This window comes from Canis aureus, chromosome 29, assembly GCF_053574225.1.
Source record: "Canis aureus isolate CA01 chromosome 29, VMU_Caureus_v.1.0, whole genome shotgun sequence".
NCBI classification, from domain to species: Eukaryota; Metazoa; Chordata; class Mammalia; order Carnivora; family Canidae; genus Canis; species Canis aureus.
The window spans coordinates 25,869,033-25,891,894 of NC_135639.1; the positions used below are offsets into that span (position 1 = coordinate 25,869,033).

Genomic DNA, 22,862 nt, shown 5'->3' on the forward strand with positions numbered 1-22,862 from the left:
TGAATCTCTCCCACTCCATTACCAGCTCACCTGAGTTACAGTCCTCACTACTGGTCTTTTGAACCACCTTCAAATGGTGGTCTTTTGAACCACCTTCAAATACTGGTCTGCAACCACCCTCAAATGTCTCATACAAAGCAAGTTTGCATACATTATTTTCCTGCTTCAAATCTTTAATGGCTGCCCATTACACTGAGGACAGTTTAAATGCTTCAGAATGGCCTACGGCGCCCTCGATGACATGATTCCCAGCATCTTCTCTAGCCTTATCTCATAACACCTTTTCTCATTCTGTGCCAGAGCACTGTGTTTGCCATTCTCCAAACTAGGTGTGCGGTTTCACTGTTTCCTCTGCCAAGAACACCCTCTTCTCCCCTTGGTTACTCTTCCTCCAAGATATAATGCAAATATCCTCTCCTCCTGGAAGTCTTCCTCACCTCGCCTATGCCAGCTGGGTTCAGTTATTCTGTTTCCACAGAGTCTTCACTAGTTCTGTCAGTGCATTTATTTTCCTGTATTTGAGTTCTCTCTCCTCTACTACACTGTGAGATTCTTGAAGGCAAGGGTTTTCTTTCATATACAAAGCCTCAGAAGCTAGCTAGCACAGTGCCTGGTATATAACACTTTCAATAAATGCAAAAAAAAGGTATAAATTAATCATAAGAAAATGGGAGGGAAATGAATAGGATTAGGAAAAAATGATATTGTCTTTGCAAGCTCTTGTCATAAGATAGTTTTTCCTCCTAGGACACAGTGGAGCAAATGAGGCCACTGACTGCTAGTTGATTGTAATTTTAGCAACTGTTTCCCAGAAGAGTGACCAATTGTTGCTAACTGATCTAAGGCCTTGTACATAAAAGACTCATTTCCTATTTAATTTAACTGAACTGATTTTATTATTTTAACTCCTATTGGCACCAACTTCTAGAAAAGTTACAATAGAATTTGTCCCCAGATAAAAGCCAGCTTTAAAAACAGGTAGAAATCAAGCCCTGTGGAGTTTGAGAATCTCTTCAAAGAATTTTCACTGTCTTCTTAAACATATGATATGAATTCAGCCTGGAAACCAAGACTCATATTCAAATATGATGGTAAAAAAAAAAAAAAAATATATATATATATATATATATGCATTTAGCTTACTGAATGAATGTTTAAAAGAACATGACATTCATTTGCTTAAAGATCTTCAAAAATAGACCATCCTTCTGAGGGATCTGTTCTTCAGTCAAAATGGCAATAAACATGCCTTAAGCTTTCTGGGAGAAGGTACTACAACTGCCTAATATAAGAACATCACCTTGCTTCCTGATATAACATTCAGAGTATCTATGTCATCTTTGGTCACTGATCCTGCCTATGAAAGTCACAGGTTTTATGGTTCAAATATGTATGATGGGACCCCCAGAGAATCCCATCAGTACTTAAGTGTCTTAAACTAAAATTGGACAGATCTGGGCTTGGGTCCTTTAGTTCTGGTGTGATTAACCATCTATAAGATAGATAAATCCTAAGTTCACTATGAAAATTGAATGGTAAACATGTAGACTCTAACACAGTGCTTGGCACATACATAGTTAGTAATCAATGAATGATAAGGACTGTGTTACTGATGAGCCTTCTGGTTCTGGAAGTTAAAAATTATCTCAGACGTACCTGGTTAATACCTTTTAATATCTATAGAAACAGGATCTTGGGATCATTGGGATTATTCAGCTACAAGTAGCTTTTGAATTACAGATTATAGGCATCTATCAAAGAGCATAACGTATATCACCTGAGCATTCAATCCTCTGTGGGTTTGTTCTGTCTTAAAGTTCTTCAATGTAGCAACTTTACAGATAGTTCACTCTTTCTCAAAACCAAAATTTTGCAGCTAGGTGGATCAAATGGGTTACGGAGATTGTCCTCCCTCCCCTCTCACCTCTAGAAGTAGTTGCTCCCGTTTACTGGATGAGGCAGTGGGGAGGGCGGCCCATGAAGGAAGCTTGTACAGCCACTGCCTTTGTCATATTTCCTCTGTGAAGAAACAGAAGACTTCAGTTCCTGGGATTGGTTAAACTCTAGATTAGAGAACTAAGGAACTACTTTGTATTTTCCTCAGAATCTCCTCTCGCTTTGTGCATAGCGTCATGGCAGCAAAACCGTCATACGTTTTCTGCATCTTTGTCAGGAAACTGGAATGATAACAAACACAGGTGGCTTGCAACACACAATCAAGTCAAGGAAGCTGGCACAGAGCAAAGAAAGACTCAAAGACTGAGGGAATGAGAAGAAGAAAAACCAATGGAAGACTAAATTATATGCCATGACGACACCAACCCTGACGTTTGCGAAGATACTGCCAAGATTACTATGTGTAAGATCAGAAGTCGCTTAAGGTACCCTTTGGTGCTGGCCACAGATTCATTCATCAAATATTCTTACTGAGGGACACCTGGGTGGCTCAGCGGTTAAAAACTGAGGACAACCAAAGGAGTTGTTGTTTCTATGGCAACTATGATGAACCCTCTGGAAAGAATCTGCAAAGCAGGTTGCTTAAAAAAAAAATACTAGAACTAAAATAAAATTAAAAAATAAAGGAAAAAAAAACCCTCAAAAACTGAGAGTGAATTATGAGTGGCCAAGAGAATTATAAAACGTGAGGAATAACCTAGAAAGATTCTGCATTAGTACAGCTTCAAAAATGCTTTGTATTGATTGTTCACTTAAAAAAGAAAAGTCAAGTTTAGAGATTTCAAGAATTAAGATATATTATAGATGCGGTTCATACACCATTCCAGGAAATACCAATCAGTGAACCCACACCCAAAAGAAGATGCCTTGGATATGTACAAAAAGAGCAGTAGAGGCACCTGGGTGGCTCAGTCAATTAAGTGTCTCCCTTTGGCTCAGGTCATGATCCTAGGGTCTTGGGATGGAGCTCTGCGTCTGGCTCCCTGCTCAGTGAGGAGTCTGCTTCTCTCTCTGCCCCTGCCCCCTGCTTGTGATCTTTATCTCTCAAATAAATTAAATTTAAAAAAAAGAAAAAGAAGAGCAGTACTGTTTTCCAATGCATGCTGCAATAAATTGATTCAGGCAAAGAACACTAATGACTGCTTAAACCATTAAGGGGAAAGGTTGATGGAGAACAGAACATTCATGTGGTGCCAAAGCACTGTTCCAAGGATTACTGCTAATCCCAAAGGAGAAAACCTATATTTATAATGGAGACAACTGACAGTCGCCACCTTAATCAAGTGATCAAATTTAACATCATTAACGGTGGAAAACCAGACTCTATGTGCTACCTGATGTGGATGCACTCTGAAGTACATTTCATTCTCTAAAAACAATCTGAATCTAATTTCCGGTATATAGGAAATATAGGATGAAGAAATTAAATGTTATCATGAAGATGCAATCATAGAAAGCCAAAATTCTTTGGACACTACCAAAAAAACTAGACTGGTTTCTTTAAAAGTCAATGTCATTATTAATTTTGTCTGGTGTCTTATAACAACCAATTTGGTTACATAGGAAAATGTATTTTTTAGAGTTACCTGTGGTAACTCTAAACAACTGGATGTCCTGAATTTGGTTTTAAAAATATCCTAAGCAAAGAAAATAAATAAATAAATGAAGCAAATGCGGCAAAATTTTGACAGTTTACTGAACTGGTGTTAGATATTTTGTGGTTCATTCCCTAATTTTCTCTCCTTTTGTACATATTTGAAACTTAGAAAAAAATGGAAAATAATCAATGTCAGGAAAAAACTGGTTGGGAGAAAAGGGTTAATCTAGCTCAAAAGAGAAAAGAAAACAACCAAATCCAATACACAAATCTTGATTGAATCCTTGTTAGAAAAAAACTATAAATAGGGGCACGTGGCTGGCTCAGTTGGTGGAGCATAGGACTCTTGATCTTGGGGTCGAAAGTTCAAGCCCCATATTGGGTGTAGAGATTACTTAAAAATAAAATCTAAAAAACAAAACTGTAAACAACATTTTTGGAAACTGACAACTAGAAAAATATGAGTATAGACTGGGTAGAAAAATAATTTTGGAAAACCATAAATTTCTTAGTGATGTCAGAATTAGGATTATATAGAAAAGGTATATTGAACATTTCAGGGTGAAGTGGTTCAGAAAAAACATTTGGATAGGAAAAGTATACTGAATATTTCAGGGTGAAGTGGTTCAGAAAAAACATTTGGAACTATCAAATCTAGGAAATAGGCATATGAATGCTTGTTATAGTAGTCTTTCAACTTTTTTGCATTTTTGAACATTTTCAAAATCAAAAGTTTTAAACAGTTTGTCAAATGACTGCAAACTTAAAAAAAATCATATATTTCAGGTATGTCTATGTGGTTTTAAAAAATTCCATCTTTCAGTTACCGTTAGTTGGTTCATTAAACAACAAAGTTAAGAGGGGAGAGGATCCAGTGGTGTCTTGATAAATATTTAACCACCAGCTCTCTGGAAAAAAGAGCCCTGACTTGTGGTATTTGCCAGTTCCCATTGTGTAAATATTCCTACTATGACTGAGTCCAAGTTACTAACAGGATGCCCCTGAACACAGAGTTGGAAAGAGAGAGTGCCACCAGTCTTTCAAGATGATAGGAGCCAGTTTCAACACACCACTGGACCCAGATCCTAACAGAGGGACATTTCAGTGGTTACAGGGTGGGAGGAGAAGATGGCCTGCAGAAAACAAAGCCGCAAAGTTAAAATTGGCTGACAAGAATGGAGCAGAGAGAGATTTAAAGACAAAAGACAAAGTATGATAGAATCTTCCTCAAAGGATTGTTAGGAAGATTAAATAAATTACATGTAGAATATTCAGCACAATGCTTGGCATACAATAATGACTTTTTTTTTTTCAAGATTTTATTTATTTATTTGAGAGAAAGTGAGCACAGAGGGAGAGGGAGAAGCAGACTCCCCGCTGAGCAGGGAGCCCAAGGCAGGGGGCCTGATCCCAGGACCCTGAGATCATGACCTGAGCGGAAGGCAGATGCACAACTGACTGAGCCCCCAGGGGCCCCGATAATGACTAACCTACCTAGCACCTCCCATTATAATTTTCTAACCTGGTTCTGCATCTGGAAGGTCATCTCATGTTTTATGAAGTCATACCAGGGTTGCCTGTAGGGAGGGAGAACTGAACAACTAGCCAGGCAACTAGCAGACACGGGTAGGAGGGGTCAACTTTCCCGTTTTGAACCTTCTAAGTTTTAAAGAATGTGGAATGTGAATGTATTGCTTGTCCCAAAGATAAATGAAATTAAAAGGTCTGGTTTTAGGACACGAATCTCTTGAAAATGCTCTATTCTTCTCTTACCAGAAGCCACTACCTCGACATGTATGCCGTCAAGCATTCTTCCTCATCACTCCTAACAGAAGAATTTCCAGTTGACTTCCACAAACCCAGTAAGAAAGGTTCCAACCCAGCAAGGCAGGTGGATGGGGCAGAGGCACAGTCTCCCAAGCCCGTATGTAAGCCACAAGCTTGGTGGCCACAACAAAACTCACATGAAGGCTTCAATCACTCACAATGCCACATTTCACCTGAAATGCATTGAATCAACGAATCTTTACTGAGCGCCTTCACTGCATTCAGGTCACTAGCACAGAGATGAATGGAACACTCCAACCTTAAAGAGTTCTAATTGGGCCTCAGAAACTCCTTTACTAAGAATTCACCTTAGTCAACTATCTTTAGGCTGAAATTAATACTAAAAATATGTATCTAATATATACATATATAAAAATACACCCACATACACATACATACATGTAAACAGTGGAAGCAATTCTTAAAGGAACCAACATTTTCTAGGCAATTTGCTGGAAAACATATTCTGTTAAATGAATTCTGTTTTGAAACCATAAATTAGAGGTGTATTCTTCTGGGGGAAAAAGTCCCTAGGAAAAGAAAAACATTAACATGATTCTTGGAGGGTAAGGCCAAGTCCCCATAGGACTCCATGTGTCCATCAGCAGGAGTCAAGTGAAGCAGCAGGTCAAGGGGGAATTTTAAGTCTTGGGAGTAGGATAATCTCCTTGCAGACCTCCTCCACCATCGAGGTCAAGTGGGTCAACTCTAGAACTCTTAGAGTTTTGGCAAGACGCTCATACTGTCTGCCCCACACAAGATGCACACAGCCTCTCCGCAAGCCTCTGTGCTTGGAAATCAGAACTAATTCCATCATGTTCTTTATGCAAGTCACCACAAGAAGACCAGGACTCCAAGATCATCCCTCATTTTTCATCAGTGTTGAGTGACTTCCTCACACAGGTACATTCAATAGTACTCTACTGAAGACTCAGGAGAACCCCCAGCCAGTCTCTAGAGCGCTCTCGATTTTCCAATATTCTGTGATTCCTGTCTCTGACTTCCTTGAATTCTCAACTCTGTTGAGAGTTGGGGAACTCAAGGAGCTTGCCAGGCCTGTTTAGATTGTTCCTTCTTGTACTATGACCTCCAGGTAGTCAGCTAGGGTAATCACAGGGCTCACCTTCTCTCAGGAATCATTTTTCTGTACCACATGTTGTCTATCACCTGTAAATGGTTATTTCCTATTTCGTACCTCGCATAGTTTTCTACTTGTTTAAGGAAGGAGGGTGGGGGTACGTGGGTGGCTCAGTCAGTTAGGCATCTGCCTTTGGCTTAGGTCATGACCCCAAGGTTCTGGGATCGAGCCTGGGTAGGGCTCCCTGCTTAGTGGGGAGCCTGCTTCTCCTTCTCCTTCTGCCCCTCACTCATGCTCACTGTCACTATCACAAATAAATACATAATAATTTTTTTTATTTTAAAAAAGGAAAGAGGGTAAATGTGGTCCCCATTACTCAATCTTTCTCTGTCCTCCAATGTTCTTATTGTCCATCCTAACTTAGTCACTTTCCTCCGTGGCCACTCCCTTGTATTTATCTTTCGCAGTTACTGCAACCCTGCCATTATCTTAATTCCAAACATATCTTCTCCAATCACCACCTCCCACCTATTTACACCACTGTTAGCACCCCAATTCCAACAATTCTTTGCCTCATGTCTAATCCAACATATCTACTACCCTCATGCCCATTTCCCCCCTCCAATCTAGCTTTAGTTCATTCCACTATCAATCATTTTAATTAGACCCTAAACTCCCAGGTCCCTCTCACTCCCTCAAATTTGCTTGGCTAAACCACAACCCGTGTTAAATCCAACTCACTAAGAAATCGTATACATTTAAAATTTTTTATTTTGTTTATTGTCTTCTATACAGTCCATGAAGGGAGGGACTCTCATCTGCTTTGTTTACTGCTGTATTCCCAAAGCCGGAAAACAGTCCCCAACACATAGAAGATACACATTAAATATTTTTGAGTGGTTTAAATCAAATCCAAAGCTCAAAATAAATATTCAAATGAGAATGCTAAAAATGAAATATATCATCCTATCTAGAAAAGCAAACTACTCCTTGCTGTGGAAGAGGTTATCATTAAAAAAGAGATGTGAAATATGTATACACTTCCATCCCCTAGCTTTTTAACTTCCTTTTAATGATTTCTTTTTAAGTGTTATACACAGTTTCAACAAGATGGCAAACTAGAATGGGCTTCCAACATAATTTTGGAGATTCCAGACAGGTTAATGAAACATAAAAGCTGTGAGAAAAACATGAGGCAACAGAAGGCAGCCAGATTTCAGCTGGGAGGAGAGGCCCTTGCCGGCTTAGAGCAGGGGCCATGGAGAAGCCTGGGGAGGGGAGTGGAGGTGTTGCTTTCTCCAGATGGCCGCTGCCGCTCACAACATTCTAGCAACAATAACAGACTGGCATGCTCAAGTGGGCTGCACTAGGGAGCAGTTATAAATATAGGTACAAACAACTGCAAAGCCCTGTGTATACCTTCCACTCCCCACCCACCCTCACAGCCAAAGTACGATGATGACTATTGTCAGAGAAAGCTCTCAAGAGGCACAAGCTAGGAGAGTCCAGGGAGCCATCAACAGAGCAGAGAGCTAATGCTCCAGAAAAAAAGGAACTCACAGACAAATGGATGAACTTATACCAGGGGCATAACCACTATAGAGAAAAACAACACAAATCAAACCATCTCTATCAGCCAAAAATCAAGTTTATGGATCAGCACAGAAAAGAACAGATGGACAAAGAGCTTCAAAGAGGGACCATACTTGGAAACATGTAGCAAGAAGAAGTAGCATTAAAATAAAACCCAAGTACAAGTTAACAGAGTTAACAGTATGTGAATTTTAAGAGCTGAGATAAAGAACCCAAGAGCTGGGCTACACAGCAAAAGATTTGGTTAAGAAACTCTCCTAGAGGACAGGAGGAAGGGACAAAATAACAGGCAGAGGACGGCACTGCAAGCGTCATTCCATCTGTGAAGCCTGGAGGTGGCAGTGGGGAGACAAGAGGATAGAATACCTAGTTAAATAATAAAAGAATTCATTAACAACAACAACAACAACAACAACAGAATTCCCAAATTTAGAAAGAGATTCAGGACTTCAGATTGTAAGGATTCAAAAAGCAAACAGAAAACCTTGGAATGGGCTTTACAACTAGTTACAGTGTAATGAAATGAAAGAATAACTCTGAGTTTTTAGGAAAAGTAAATTGTTTATAAAGGACAACCAAGAATCACACTGACTCCAGAAGGCTCAAAAGCAAATGCTGGTTCTAAGAAACTGATGGGTATTTTTCAAAGGTATGGGGGGGGGGGGGGAGACTTCAAAACTTACAATTTATACTTAAATTATCATTTAAATACAAGGGTAAAATAAATACAACTCAAGCATACAGGGCCTCAGAAGTTTTATCACATAGAGACCTTCTCAGAAATGTTCTAGAAAGAAAACGTATTTTGGAGTAAGTAAGCCTAAGTAAATAGTATATTAAGTTTACTATTGTCTAAATAAGGTTCAAAATAAAACAAAAAAGTAAATCCCCATCAGTTCCAGAATTGAGATTATTTAGAAATCAAAGTACTTTTATTGGTAATGGGGGCATGGTGGGGAGGAGGTTGTAGAGAAGAAGGAGAGAACATCTAAGATACTTGTCTTTTTTGAAGAATGTCAGGGGTAATACATACATCTAGAGCTTTAAAACAGGAAAAAAGATTTTGAATAGGAAAAACACAAGTATGTGTGTTATTAAATTAGGAGTGAAGGACAGCTACCAAAAGAATATAAATAGGGGTTTATAACAAGGTGGCTCTGTTAGTTAGGCATCTGACTCAATTTCAGCTATGTTGTGATCTCAGGGTAATGGTATCAAGCATGTCAGGCTCTGCATTTAGTCTGGAGTCTGGTTAGGATTCCTTTTCTCCTTCTCCTTTTGCCCCTCCCCGCCATGCTCACTCTCTCTTGTCAATCAATCAATCAATCAATCAATCTTAAAAAAAAGAAAAACAGAAAGTGTAACTTTCAAACTAGGGCAAGACTGGATTTATCCAATAGATGATAGGAAAAGGGAAAAGCAAAAATCAACAGAAAACTTGAAACAAAATGATTAAAGAGTCAAAATATAAAAATACCCTATGACTGATAATAAATGGGTTGAGCTCACTGATGTACTCAGAATGACTTCTAAACAAGTTATAAGTAACATATACTCACTGTAGAGAAAACATGAGGAAGTTATTTGGGAAACAATTAGTCTAATGAATTAAAAATCATCCATAATCTTACTTTTCAGACAATGTTTTCTACCAAAATATATGTATAACATTTTGCCACAAAAATACTAAAAAAAAAAAAAAAAAATACTTTTACATGTGTCTTAAAAATCTCTCCATTTTACCCAAAATATACAAAAACAATTAAAAGGGATACAATTCAAAGAGATACATGCATCTCTATGTTTATAGCAGCATTTTAAAAAATATTTTATTTATTTATTCATGAGAGACAGAGACATAGGCAGAGGGAGAAGCAGGCTCTCTGAGGAAAGCCCCATGTGGGACTCGATCTCAGGACCCCAGGACCACGACCTGAGCCAAAGGCAGCCGCCCAACCCCTGAGGTGCCCCTGTAGCAGCATTTTCTACAATAGCCAAACAATGGGGTTTGCCCAAGTGTCCTGATAGATGAATGAATAAAGAAGATGTCACATACACATACACACACACACACACACACACACACAGTGTAATATTACTCAGCCATCAAAAAGAATGAAATCTTGCCATTTGCAACAACATGGATGGAGCTACAGAGTACAATGTTAAGCAAAATAAATCAGAGAAAGACAAATACCATATGATTTCACACATGTGTACAATTTAAGAAAACAAATTAAAAAAGGGAAAGAGACAGACAAACCAGAAACAAACTCTTAACTACAGAGAACAAACTGATGGTTACCAAAGGGGAGGTGAATGTAGCGGGATGGATGAAATAGGAGATGGGGATTAAGGAGTGCTCTTGCCAGGCAGCCAGGGTGGCTCAGCGGTTTACCACCACCTTCAGCCTGGTTTACCACAGCCTTCAGCCCAGGGTGTGGTTCTGAGACCCAGGATCAATTCCCATGCCGGGCTCCTTGCATGGAGCTTGCTTCTCCCTCTGTCTGTGTCTCTGCCCGTCTCTCTCTCTGTGTCTCTCATGAAGAAGTAAATAAAATCTTTAAAAAAAACAAAACAAAACAAAACAGGAGTGCTCTTGCCATGATGAGCACCAGGTGATGTATGGTGTTGTACACTTGAAACTACACTGTATATTAATTATATAGGAATTAAAATTAAATCTCTCCATATTAATGCATAACCTTGTAATGATTTTTAGTGGCTAAATAGTAGTTCTATGTTGGATAGCCATAATTGTTATATATCCATTAAACCTAATATTTCAGTGCTTCTCAATGTTTCATCTTTCATATGACATTTGATATTTCCTCCTAGTAAAACAACCCTTCCCAGACTGTCCCCTCCACAGGATATAGAGGAGACCCACAGAGTTGATGCTGTGGTAAGGCTATCCCCTCCATCACTGGGCTCTCCCTATCTTCTCCTATCTACTGAACAACTTCTTTTATCACATTAAAAGCCTGAAATACTTCCCACCTTTTTTTTTTTTTTTTTGTATTACTTGATTTTATTTTACACTAGGTGGTGGGCACAAAGCAATCCTCCTTAATCAGGTTGACAATTAGTTTCACTCAGAACACTTTTAATAATGCACATAAAGGGCAGCCCTGGTGGCACAGCAGTTTAGAGCCGCCTGAAGCCCAGGGAGTGATCCTGGAGACCTGGGATCGAGTCCCATGTTGGGCTCCCTGCATGGAGCCTGCTTCTCCCTCTGCCTGTGTCTCTGCCCCCCTCTCTCTCTGTGTCTCTCATGAATAAATAAATAAAATATTAAAAAAAAATAATGCACATAAAAAGTATTCATCTTACAAATTGTTCTGCAATCCAAATATACAATAGCTTGGAAAACAACGTTTAGAAAACAAAAGCCAATGTAAAACGACGTTAAAACAACTAGAACAGTACAGGTTTTATATGGCTCTGATTTTACAGTTTTCTTACTGCATCATCAATGTCAGAATTCTGTTCCTTCAGTTGGCTCCATTGCTCAGGATTTAAAGAAATACCTTTTCTTCCAGGTTTCATTTCACCTTCTGGATCCATCCAGTATTCTCTAATATCAATTAGGACTTTCCCTTTAAAGTCCCGAACACTGACGTACCTCATTTTCCCAATCTGAAACACGTTATCCTCTCTACTGCTGCTGTTCTGCTTAGAGGATGACAGGGCTCTTGAAGTTTCACCAGTCTTTTGGTTCTTCACAGGTTTTTCTGGCGTAAACTTGCTTTTTCCTCTTTAACTTTTTGTCAACCTCACTGTCAGAATCACTGCCAGAAGAGCTTGAAGAAACACCTCCCTTTGATTTAGGCATTGCTCCACCCTCGCTGCCGAACTGCCTTCTGCTCACTTGCTTACAACTACTTCCCACCTTTAAAACCAAGAAACTTCTCCAGATTCCCTCTCTGTTTTGCTATCACTCCATTTCTTTGCTTCTTTTCACAGCAAAACTCTTGAAAGAATGGTTTCCATCTACTGTCTCCATTTCTTCTTCAACATGCTCCAAATCAGTCTTGTCCAATGAAACCACTCATGAAGATCTCCAATGACCTCTCATTTGGTTTAATTCAATGATCAATTCTTAGCCCTCGTCTTACTTATGATAAGTAAGTAAGTTCTTGATAAGTAACTTCTTTCTTGAAACAATCTCTCCACGTGGCTTCTACCATAACCGCCCCACGCCCACCCCCGGCATTTAGCTCAATGGCCACTCCCCCTCATTCTCTTTTGCTATTTCCTCTCATTCCAGTGACATATTGAAGCCAGAGAATTCTTGATCTTCATTCTTAGATCTCTTCTTTTCTCCTTGGACATTGGAATAATAATCCCATTTAGTCTCAGAGCTTTAAAAATCATCCATATGCCGGGATCCCTGGGTGGCTCAGTGGTTTAGCTCCTGCCTTTGGCCCAGGGCATGATCCTGGAGTCCCGGGATCGAGTCTCACGTCGGGCTCCCGGCATGGAGCCTGCTTCTCCCTCCTCCTGTGTCTCTGCCTCTCTCTCTTTCTCTCTATCACAAATAAATAAATAAATCTTAAAAAAAAAAATTATCCATATGCCAATGATTCCTACTTGTGAATAACCTGATCACTCCTCTGAGTGAACTTCCAGATTTACATATCCAAATGCACACTTAACATCTCCACCAGGATATCTACCAAGTATATCAAGCTTTATATAATTCTCAATATCTGTTCCTCCTTTACTGGGGTAAAGGATGCATCAATAGTCACCCAATTGTTCAAACCCAAAGCCTAGGCAGCCTTCATCCTTAGCTTCTCTCTCATTTCCAATCCTCTGAAAACTATCCAGAGTTAGATCCTTTCTTTTCACCTCTCCACCCTTGGTCCAAGCCACTATTCTCTCTGACCTGAATCACTATAATAGCTTCCTAACTGGCCTTTCTGCCTTACTCTTCCATGATCAAGTCCTCATAGAATCACCAAAATAATCCTTTGAAAAAAAAAATTCTGTCACTTCCCTGCTCAGAATCCTCCAAAAACTCCCCTATCATACCTAGACTCAAAACAAATACCTTACCACAATCTGCAAGGCCTTACAGATCCCTGCTGATCTTTGGGACTTTATCTCCCACCATTCCTGGCCTGGCTTCCTCCTCTCTAGATAGATGTTGCTGATCCTTAAATATGCCAAACACATTCCTGTCTAAGGATCTTTGCTCTCCCTGCTTCCTCTTGTGGCTCATTCTACCCTGGATTTTCAGGTTACTTACTCTCCCACCTCTTTCAGGTCTTTGCTCAAATGTCACCTCCTCATGAGGCCTTCCCTGCCCCATCCTATCTATTTTTTTTAAATGATGTATTTTTAAAAAGATTTTATTTATTCATGACACACACACACACACACACACAGAGAGAGAGAGAGAGAGAGAGAGAGGCAGAGACACAGGCAGAGGGAGAAGCAGGCTCCATGCAGGGAGCCCGATGTGGGACTGGATCCCAGGTCTCCAGGATCACGCCCTGGGCTGAAGATGGCGCTAAACAACCTAGCCGCCCGGGCTGCCCAGCCTCATCCTATTTAAAATAGATCCTCCCTATCCCAGTCCATATGCCCTCTATCTGTGCTGCATGGGGCACACTTACCAGTAGGATACTATATTTCATATTTATTTGCTTAGTCTGTTCTCCAATTAGCTACAGAATGCACAAAAGCAGGGACATGATCTTAATGACACTATGGCCTCCATGCCTAGAACATTGTCTGGCACATAGTAGGGGTCTAACCTTCTTTGAGGAACACTGATTGAATATCCACACATAATTACGCATCTGTCTACTAAGGGCTAATGATCTATCCAAAATTCAAAGTACTCAGACAAGAATATAAAAAAAAAATTACAAAATATTTCAGACCTAACAATATAAAAATAAAACATTCATCCATTTGCCTACCACTCATTTTAAGGATTAAAACATTATATAGTTGAGTCTCATGAATACCCACACCACCAAGGCAACTTAATATCAGGTTTACAAAAAACCTAAAGGGCAGAAAAATGTTTTATGATTCACTCATTATTTTTCACCTGAAAATAAAATTATTTCTGAAACAGAAAAATGGAAACAGAAAATAAAATTTTTGAAACAGAAACAGAAAATAAGGGCAGCCCGGGTGGCTCAGCAATTTACTGCCACCTTCAGCCCATGGCATGATCCTAGAGACCTGGGATCGAGTCCCATGTCAGGCTCCCTGCATGGAGCCTGCTTCTCCCTCTGCCTGTGTCTCTGCCTCTCTCTCTCTCCTCTCTCTCTGTGTCTCTCGTACATAAATAAATAAAACCTTTTAAAAAATTATTTTACAAAGTACTCTACTAGACAGAAAATAAAAGTTATTGGACAAAGTACTTTACTAAACAAAAAACCCATGGTGCAATGAAATTCAAGTTTTGGGCTGGAGAAAACAAAAGAAAGGGAAGAAGTAAACACTAGGGAAGTGGACAGAAAGGAGAGACCTGGTGGGGTACGTACACACAATGATCCCAAGAAGAGTGAACAAGGGAACGCTGGTAACTGGGTGCTCATCGTCTATCTTCCCTACTCAACACGATTGCAGAAGGATTACGAACAAAGCCTGGTTGAGGTGGCAGGTCCCAAGAAAGGACATATCCAATGACATCACAGGATGTTTAGACAGCTCTAAGTAACAACTGAGTTTGGCCTGGCAGCGTACATCAAAGTTGGTAAGGAAATGTGGTATGTTTAGGACAGAGGAGCAATGAGCTGGTGGCTCTGACAGTAAGATAAATGGGAGATCTTTTCTATTAAAATAGAATAGGATGGAAAATCTTTTCTATTAAAATAATACTTAAAAGATATAATAACGTTAAACTGGAAATGCCATGACTCAATAAAAATAGATCTTCCAGAGCTTTATTAGCCTAAACCCCTTTATAGTAATGGGATCATAGATTAGTATCAGTAATGCAACAGAACAATTTCATACACCGTCCAATCTCTATCCTGTCCATAGTATCTAATCTACTCTACCACAAAAGCAACTGGCTTCAGAGAAAATATCTGATTCCAGTCTAGGGAGCAAAAAATAAAAAATAAAAGAATCAAGATGGGATTGGAACATCTTGGTTTTGCCAGATGTTTAGATAGGAGCCAGATTAAATGGCCAAATAGCAATCTGATCATTAATCTGTGAAAATTCATGAGTCTTAATGGAACTCCAAAGTTGGGAAATCTCCTGAACTATATGGTACCTGTGGTGAGGAGGGCAAACGGAGGTTAAAAACCAGCCAGGCTTATCTACTTGGCCTGGGGCCTTTTTCTCATTATTTCATCTACCTAGAGAGGCATCCTTCTCTTCATTCACACAAAGATACTGTTTGTGCTAGAGATGGTCTGTGGTAAAGGATTACCATGCGTGTGATTTTCCAACAATATTTACAAAAAACATTCTATCAGCCAACCTAAATTACAAGCCATGACTATTGGACAAAGTTCCAGCAGTACAAATCATACAGAAGATGCAGTTCAGGTGAAGTATGCAGAATCCTGTCACCTCTCAGGTAAAGCAACTATGGTCAAAAATTGGATAAACACTACATACAAAAAGAGGCATAGGCTTGAACTGTCTTATTACTATAAAGGGGTTTAGGCTAATAAAACAAACCTGGAATTATTCATCCAGACCTGTATTTCCAACCTAGAACCCTGCATTAGGTTTGAAATGGTAACTGTCTATTTTGGTTGAGTAAATAAATTTGTAACCCTTGAATGAAGAGAGATCAGTGATATTTTTGTGTAAGTCATATTTATACAAATGTAGTAATATCTTTTTTTTTTTTTTTTTTTTAGTAATAGCTTTTATAACCATTATGCTCATTAGCGTATGCTCCTAAAATGTTCAAACTTCTTGGGCAGCCCGGGTGGCTCAGCGGTTTAGCACTGCCTTCAGCCCAGGGCCTGATCCTGGGGACCTGAGATTGAGTCCCACATCAGGCTCCCTGCATGGAGCCTGCTTCTCCTTCTGCCTCTGTCTCTGCCTCTGTCTCTCTCTGTCACTCATTAATAAATAAAATTAAAAAGAAATTCAAACTTCTTGAGACTTATTAAAATCATATCCCCAAGGCGCACCTGGGTGGCTCAGTGATTGAGCGTCTGCCTTCAGCTCAGGTCGGGATCCCAGTCCTGGGATCAAGTCCCTCATCAAGCTCCTCGCGGGGAGACTGCTTCATCCTCTGCCTATGTCTCTGCCTCTCTCTGTGTCTCTTACGAATAAATAAATAAAATCTTTAAAATAAAATGAAATAAAATCATACCCCCAAAACTTAGAAGTTTGAAGCACTTGAAGAAATCAGATATATCAAATTTCTAAGTATGGTTTGAAATGTTTAAGGAACTCTCGTCAAGTTCATAAATGGTATTAGTGGGAGAGTTTCACCTGTTAAAGGCATCTGAGCATCAATTTAAAAACTAGCAAATGGGGATCCCTGGGTGGCGCAGCGGTCTAGCGCCTGCCTTTGGCCCAGGGCGCGATCCTGGAGATCCGGGATCGAATCCCACGTCAGGCTCCCAGTGCATGGAGCCTGCTTCTCCCTCTGCCTGTGTCTCTGCCTCTCTCTCTCTGTGTGTGTGACTATCATAAATAAATGAAAAAATAAATAAAAACTAGCAAATGTTAAAAAATATTTAATATTTTTTTTCTTCTTTTTTTTTTTTTTCAAGTTCACAAAAGAACTCTTTATTATTTCAGGCAAGAAGTCTGGATGAAAGGGTTACCGTTCCCGGTAGCCAAAATCCAGGTGTTAGTGGCATTTGTAGATTCAACTTAGTCAGAAAAGGGTGCCAGGGTCCTACGTTCCTCAGCTGGACAAGAAGAAGGGCAAAACTGGAAGAGACTCTAACCTACTGATACTGCTCTTGAGACCCAACACCTCATGGGCCCGTCAGCAGGTCACAGACCCACCACCGAGGGGCAGAGGCCACACTACATTAGAAATGGGAGGAGGGACGTGGGGCACCTGGGGGGACAGGCACCGACAGCTTCAGAACTCCTCAGTGAATGGATAGTCCTTGTGGGAGGCACAGCTCACCAAGGCACAGACCCTCCAGTTCCGGTTGTAGCTGAGTAAGGTGGTCATGTCCACACTGCTCAGCTCAAAGTCAAAGACCTGAAAGTTCTCAGCAATGCGTTCGGGTGTCACGGACTTGGGAATTTAAAAACTAGCAAATGTTTTTAATATTAACAATATAGTAAATCCACTACAAATACTTGTAGGTTATATTTTTTTACTTTTGTTTTGCTTTTAATTTTATTTATTTATTCATGAGAGACACACAGAGAGAGGCAGAAAAATAGGCAGAGGGAGAAGCAGGCTCTCCATGGCAGATACTCAACCACTGAGCCACCCAGGTGCCCCTGTAGGGTATGTTTTAAAGGTATGAAGAATAATAAGCTTTTGATGTCATAATTTTAATAAGCTAAACTCTGACCAAAACATAAGGAACTCACGGAGCTGTCTAGCATAATAGAATCAAAGAGCCTACAAATTCCTACCCTGCTAGCTCACTTTGTGCCTCAAGGTCTTTATTTGTAAAACCAATAATAGTACTTGCAAAGCCCTTGGGAGGATTGATACATATAACGCACTTAAACAGTTATACAGATTTCAAGTTGCTCTATAAATGTTAGCTATGATGCCTACCATCATCATTGACTGGTATCACCTGACAAGACTGAATGCTTTGATGACAAGAACATGTCCTATTTGTCTCTATATTCCTAGCATTTAGCCCATTGCCAGATACCCAACAGGTACTCAAATATTGCCTGAATTTAACCAACTAATCTAAAATCCTGGCTATTAGGTTGTGGGTTGCAAGCTCTAATACACAAATAGAATCAATGATAAATGGCAGGAACAAAAATAAAAGGGCCAAGGGGCAACTAGGTGGCTCAGTTGGTTAAGCTTTTGCCTTTGGCTCAGGTCATGATCACAGGGGCCTGAGATCAAGCCCCAAATCAGGCTCCCTGCTGAGCAGGGAATCTGCTTCTCCCTCCACCTCTGCCCCCCTTCCTTCCTTCCTTCCCTGCTGAGCAGGGAATCTGCTTCTCCCTCCACCTCTGCCCCCCTTCCTTCCTTCCTTCCTTCCTTCCTTCCTTCCTTCCTTCCTTCCTTCCTTCCTCCCTCCCTCCCTCCCTCCCTCCCTCCCTTCCTTCCTCTCTCTCTCTCAAATAAATAAAACCTTAAAAAGATAAAAGGACCAATAAAAGCAAAACCACAAAATTTTATCCAGTCAAAAAAATAGTGTTTCTTTACATTTTTAAGGACTTACTCCAGGAGTTTCTCAAGGTCAAAAATTATATTAAGAGAAGTTCAGTTGGGACTGGCTAGCGATAGCTGATACAAATCTAGACCCTAGATCTAGAATTAGAGATTCTATAATGAATTTGAGATTTCTCCCTAATAAATTTAATCTAACACAATTTACTGCAGAATTAATTACTTCAACTTTTTCCAATCACCAAAATTTGTTTCTGAATTAAAGTACTATATATTCTTAACCCATTCAGGACAGGCACCCTTTGAGCATTTTCCATTGCTCTTACATTTTCCAGTTTAGACTCATCTGGGGTAATTACTAGCAGTCTAGATGGAAAATTTTCCTGGCAGGGTTGTTCCACTCACAGCTATTTAGAAAGCACTGCTTGCGTCAGACTCTTATTTTCTGCTTGGATAAGGGGCTGTTACTTCAGACCCCAATTTTTCTTGGTGTCCCATAGTCACACTTCATTGAGTACAACCTGTGCTTGCTTCTACTAATAGCCTTTCAAAGCAAAAGTTTTTATCTACCCACCAAGTTAGCAGATTCACCTTTCCTTAGAGACTGAATAAGGCCAAATAGGCTGTTATGCCATCAACAGACATCACATGACTGCAGTAATAGTAACAGTAATTTAGAATTATTGAGTGCCTATGCATGCCAGGTGCTATTTGTGTATCTTATTTCATTATTCAAGAATTCCACCAAAGAAAATTAACTCCCATTTTATAAGTCACAACACGGAGACTTAAAAAGACTAATGAACATTCTCTGGGCATCTGTCTTCCCTTCCAAAGATTCTAGCTTACCCAAAACAGTTTTCTCTTACAGAATAGGGCCTTCTGAACTACTGTCCTCATTTTCTAAATTAAAAAATTAAAGGCCAAAGATTACGTAGCTAAGAAGCATAGAAACAAACCTGAATTATAGTTCTGATCTCCAAATCCATATTGTTATTTTGCTAAGCTATCTATAGTTTTGTAAGGTCTTTCATAGAACTCCCTTCCACTCCAAGCTAAGGATGGAAAAGTCTGCCTGAAAAGACTATTTTGTATTTCTCTTCTCGTATTTGAAGAAAGATAGGGAAGGAAAAAGAAGAAAGGTTATGGTAATTCTTCTTTATAACAGCAGATGATATCAAACTCACAGGAGTCACAGTGAAAGGTTATTAAATACTGAGCCCTTTCTGGAACATTCTCCAATGTTTTCAGAACTTCAGTACACTGCTTGACTTGTAGGTAAATAAATTCAACCATTTTTCTGTAGTTCAACTCGAAATTTAAAAAAAAAAAAAAAAAAGATGTATTAGGGTACCCGTGTGGCTCAGTTGGCTACGGATCTGCCTTCCATTCAGGTTGTGCTCCCAGAGTCCTGGAATCGAGCTATACATCAGGCTCCCTGCTCAGTGGAGAGTCTCCTTGTTCCTCTCCCATTGCCCTTCTCCCCAAAGCCCCCTGCTCATGTTCTCTCTCAAGTAAATCTCAAAAAATAGATGTATCAAGTGGTCTTTTTCTCTTAAAACCCAATTACAACGAGTTATTCTATAACCTGTATCAAACGGTGGTCTACTCAGCTCAGTTTGGATTGATGAACTTGCACTTACTTGTTTTTAGAGGTTCTTGTTCTAGCTTCCCCCCCCACCCCAGCACAGAGCCCAGCATGGGGCTTGAACTCACAACCCTTAGATCAAGACCTGAGCTGGGATCAAGAGTTGGACACTCAATAGACTGAGCCACCCAGGCATCCCTCTCAGTCTATAATTCTTACTGGTAGGAAATACCTTCAAGGATCAACCTAGTATTCAATGTTCAATTTAACTCACTTTGAATAAATTTATTTATATCAGATTATTTAATAATGCTATCTTTAGCAAAATTTCATTTTGCTAAATTTAAAAATTTCATTTTTAAAAATGAGCTTAGAATTTTAAATGGGAACTTCAAGGAGCATTCATGTATTTAGAAATTACTAAACTTTCTGAGTTCAATAATTTTAACATCAACAACTAGAAAATTTTGTTACTTGAATTTGTATCTTGTATCTGAAACCTACAACTATACTTTGCAATCTAAATTTATACAAAAAAGTGCAAAAGTATCCTCAAATTTACAGCTTAAAAATGTGTATAAAATAGAGCCCAAATAATGTCCTAATCAAATGAATCAACATCTTCCTAACTCAGGAAAGTATTGAGATTTACTAAGCAAATAATTCACTTAGTATGTATTAATAGTATAAATAAATCTACAAATCTATTAGGAACATTTAAAATAAAGAGGTTTATTTTATAATTTTTTTTTTAATTTTTATTTATTTGTGATAGTCACACAGAGAGCAAGGCAGAGACACAGGCAGAGGGAGAAGCAGGCTCCATGCACCGGGAGCCCGATGTGGGATTCGATCCCGGGTCTCCAGGATCGCGCCCTGGGCCAAAGGCAGGCGCCAAACCGCTGCGCCACCCAGGGATCCCCTATTTTATAATTTAATATACCTGGTACCAAACTGCTTTCCAGAAAGAATACAAGACAAGGTCTATTTTTCTATACCCGGAACACTGGATTTTATCATCTTTGCATTTCCTTTAATGAAATGGATAAAACAGGTCTTGTTACATCTACTAGATTAGAGGTAACAGTTTCACGTTTACTAACTACTGATATTTCTTTTGTTTATATCCTTTATTTTCCTACTGGTGTGCTTATCTTAAAAAATTTAAAAGCTTGGGGATCCCTGGGTGGCTCAGTGGTTTAGCATCTGCCTTTGGCCCAGTGCGTGATCCTGGAATCCCGGGATCGAGTCCCACATCAGGCTCCCTGCATGAAGCCTGCTTCTCCCTCTGCCTGTGTCTCTGCCTCTGTGTCTCTCATGAATAAATAAATAAAATCTTTTTTTAAAAAAATTAAAAGCTCTTTATAAATTAAATATTGTGTGTATCATTTGTTTTTGCAAATATTTACTCCAGTCTGGTTGCCTTTTAATACAGTTTATGGGCTGCAGCCAAGTCTGTCAATCTTTATAAATTCTGGATTTTATGTAACCTTAGGAAGGCCTTCCCCAATAGACAGTACAAAAGAAGTATATTTCTCCTACAGTTGACTCATCTGGAATTTGTTTCAGCACAAGAAATGGCATTGGTTTCTTTTGAATACCTTATATGCCCCTCAAATTCTAACATTCTGAGACAGGATGATCAAAAAGTTTATATGCCCCATTTGTATTTTTATTTTATAATCAAATTTAGTTAGCAGGGCAGCCCCGGTGGCGCAGCAGTTTAGCGCTGCCTGCAGCCCGGGGTTTGATCCTGGGGACCCTGGATCGAGTCCCACGTCGGGCTCCCTGCATGGAGCTTGCTTCTCCCTCTGCTTGAGCCTCTGCCTCTCTCTCTCTCTCTCTCTCTCTCTCTCTGTGTCTCTATGAATAAATAAATAAAATCATTAAAAAAAAAAAACAAATTTAGTTAGCAGTCATTTGTTTTTCGAAATAGGAATACTTTTATTTTAGCCCAAGTCATCCTTCTAACTATTTGTTACCATCTGCCAACTCAATCATGTTTTCCCTAGATTACTGCATCCAAAACTAAAACTGGTATTTCAGATTTAACAATGTGAGATTTTGGGGCACCTGGGTGGCTCGGTCAGTTAAGCATCCATCCACCATCAGCCCAGGTCATGGTGCCAGGGTCCTGGTACCAGGCCCCAGGATCTAGCCCCACATCAGGTTCCCTGCTCAGCAAGGAGTCTGCTTCTTCCTCTGCTCCTCCCTCTCCACCCACAATGCTCATGAGCTCTCACTCTCTAGTAATAAAAAAAAAAGTAAGATTTTAATGCATAACAAGGATGGTGCTTCTGCTAGGTTTCATGTTCCCTCCTAACCATGTCTAGTACTTTATTCAAACGATACTGAACCATTGTTTTTAGAATATGGTTTACAATAAATCCAGCTCTTATTCCTGATAAAAAGAATATACTTTACTCTTGTTTACATGATTCTCACGTGTCAGGGTTGATCACTCATGTAGATACACGCACAAAATTTTTTTCAAAGATTTTATTTGAGAGAGAGAGAGAGAACCAAAGTGCATGCAACAAGCAGGGTAGAGGGGGCAGAAGGAGAAGCAGATTCGTCACTGAGCAGGGAACCCAACACAGGGGCTCAATCCCGGAATCCCAGGATCATGACCTGAGCGGAAGGCAGATGCTTAATTAACTGAGCCACCCAGGTGCCCCCACAAAAAAATTCTTAAACATTTTCAATGATACCTAGGAAATTACAATATAAAATCTCTCATCTATTGCTGAAGTGTTAACTACTTTAACGTCATTGGAGAGCAATCTGACCACATCTACCAAAACTGCAAACGTGGATAGGCAATTCAGCAATTCTACTAGGAATTTATCCTACAGATAAACTTAGACAAGTGTAAAAAAGAGTGAACAAGGGAATTCTTTGTGTCATTATTAACATTAAAAGCTTGAAAACAACTTAAATATCCTTA

At 39.6% G+C, this 22,862-nt stretch overlaps 1 protein-coding gene and 1 pseudogene across 4 annotated transcripts in view; both read right to left on the bottom strand.

Moving 5' to 3' along the window:
* CNNM2 (cyclin and CBS domain divalent metal cation transport mediator 2) overlaps window positions 1-22,862 on the bottom strand; it is a 154,170-nt gene that overhangs the window by 45,067 nt on the left and 86,241 nt on the right. Inside the window, exon 2 of one of the 4 annotated variants that reach the window (XR_013367972.1) lies at window positions 1,925-2,019. The exons of the other annotated variants lie outside the window; for them this stretch is intronic. The gene's annotated coding sequence lies outside the window, so the exon portion shown is untranslated. The remainder of the gene's footprint in view (window positions 1-1,924; window positions 2,020-22,862) is intronic. 4 annotated transcript variants of the gene reach the window in all.
* LOC144300810 (activated RNA polymerase II transcriptional coactivator p15 pseudogene) lies at window positions 11,420-11,934 on the bottom strand (annotated as a pseudogene).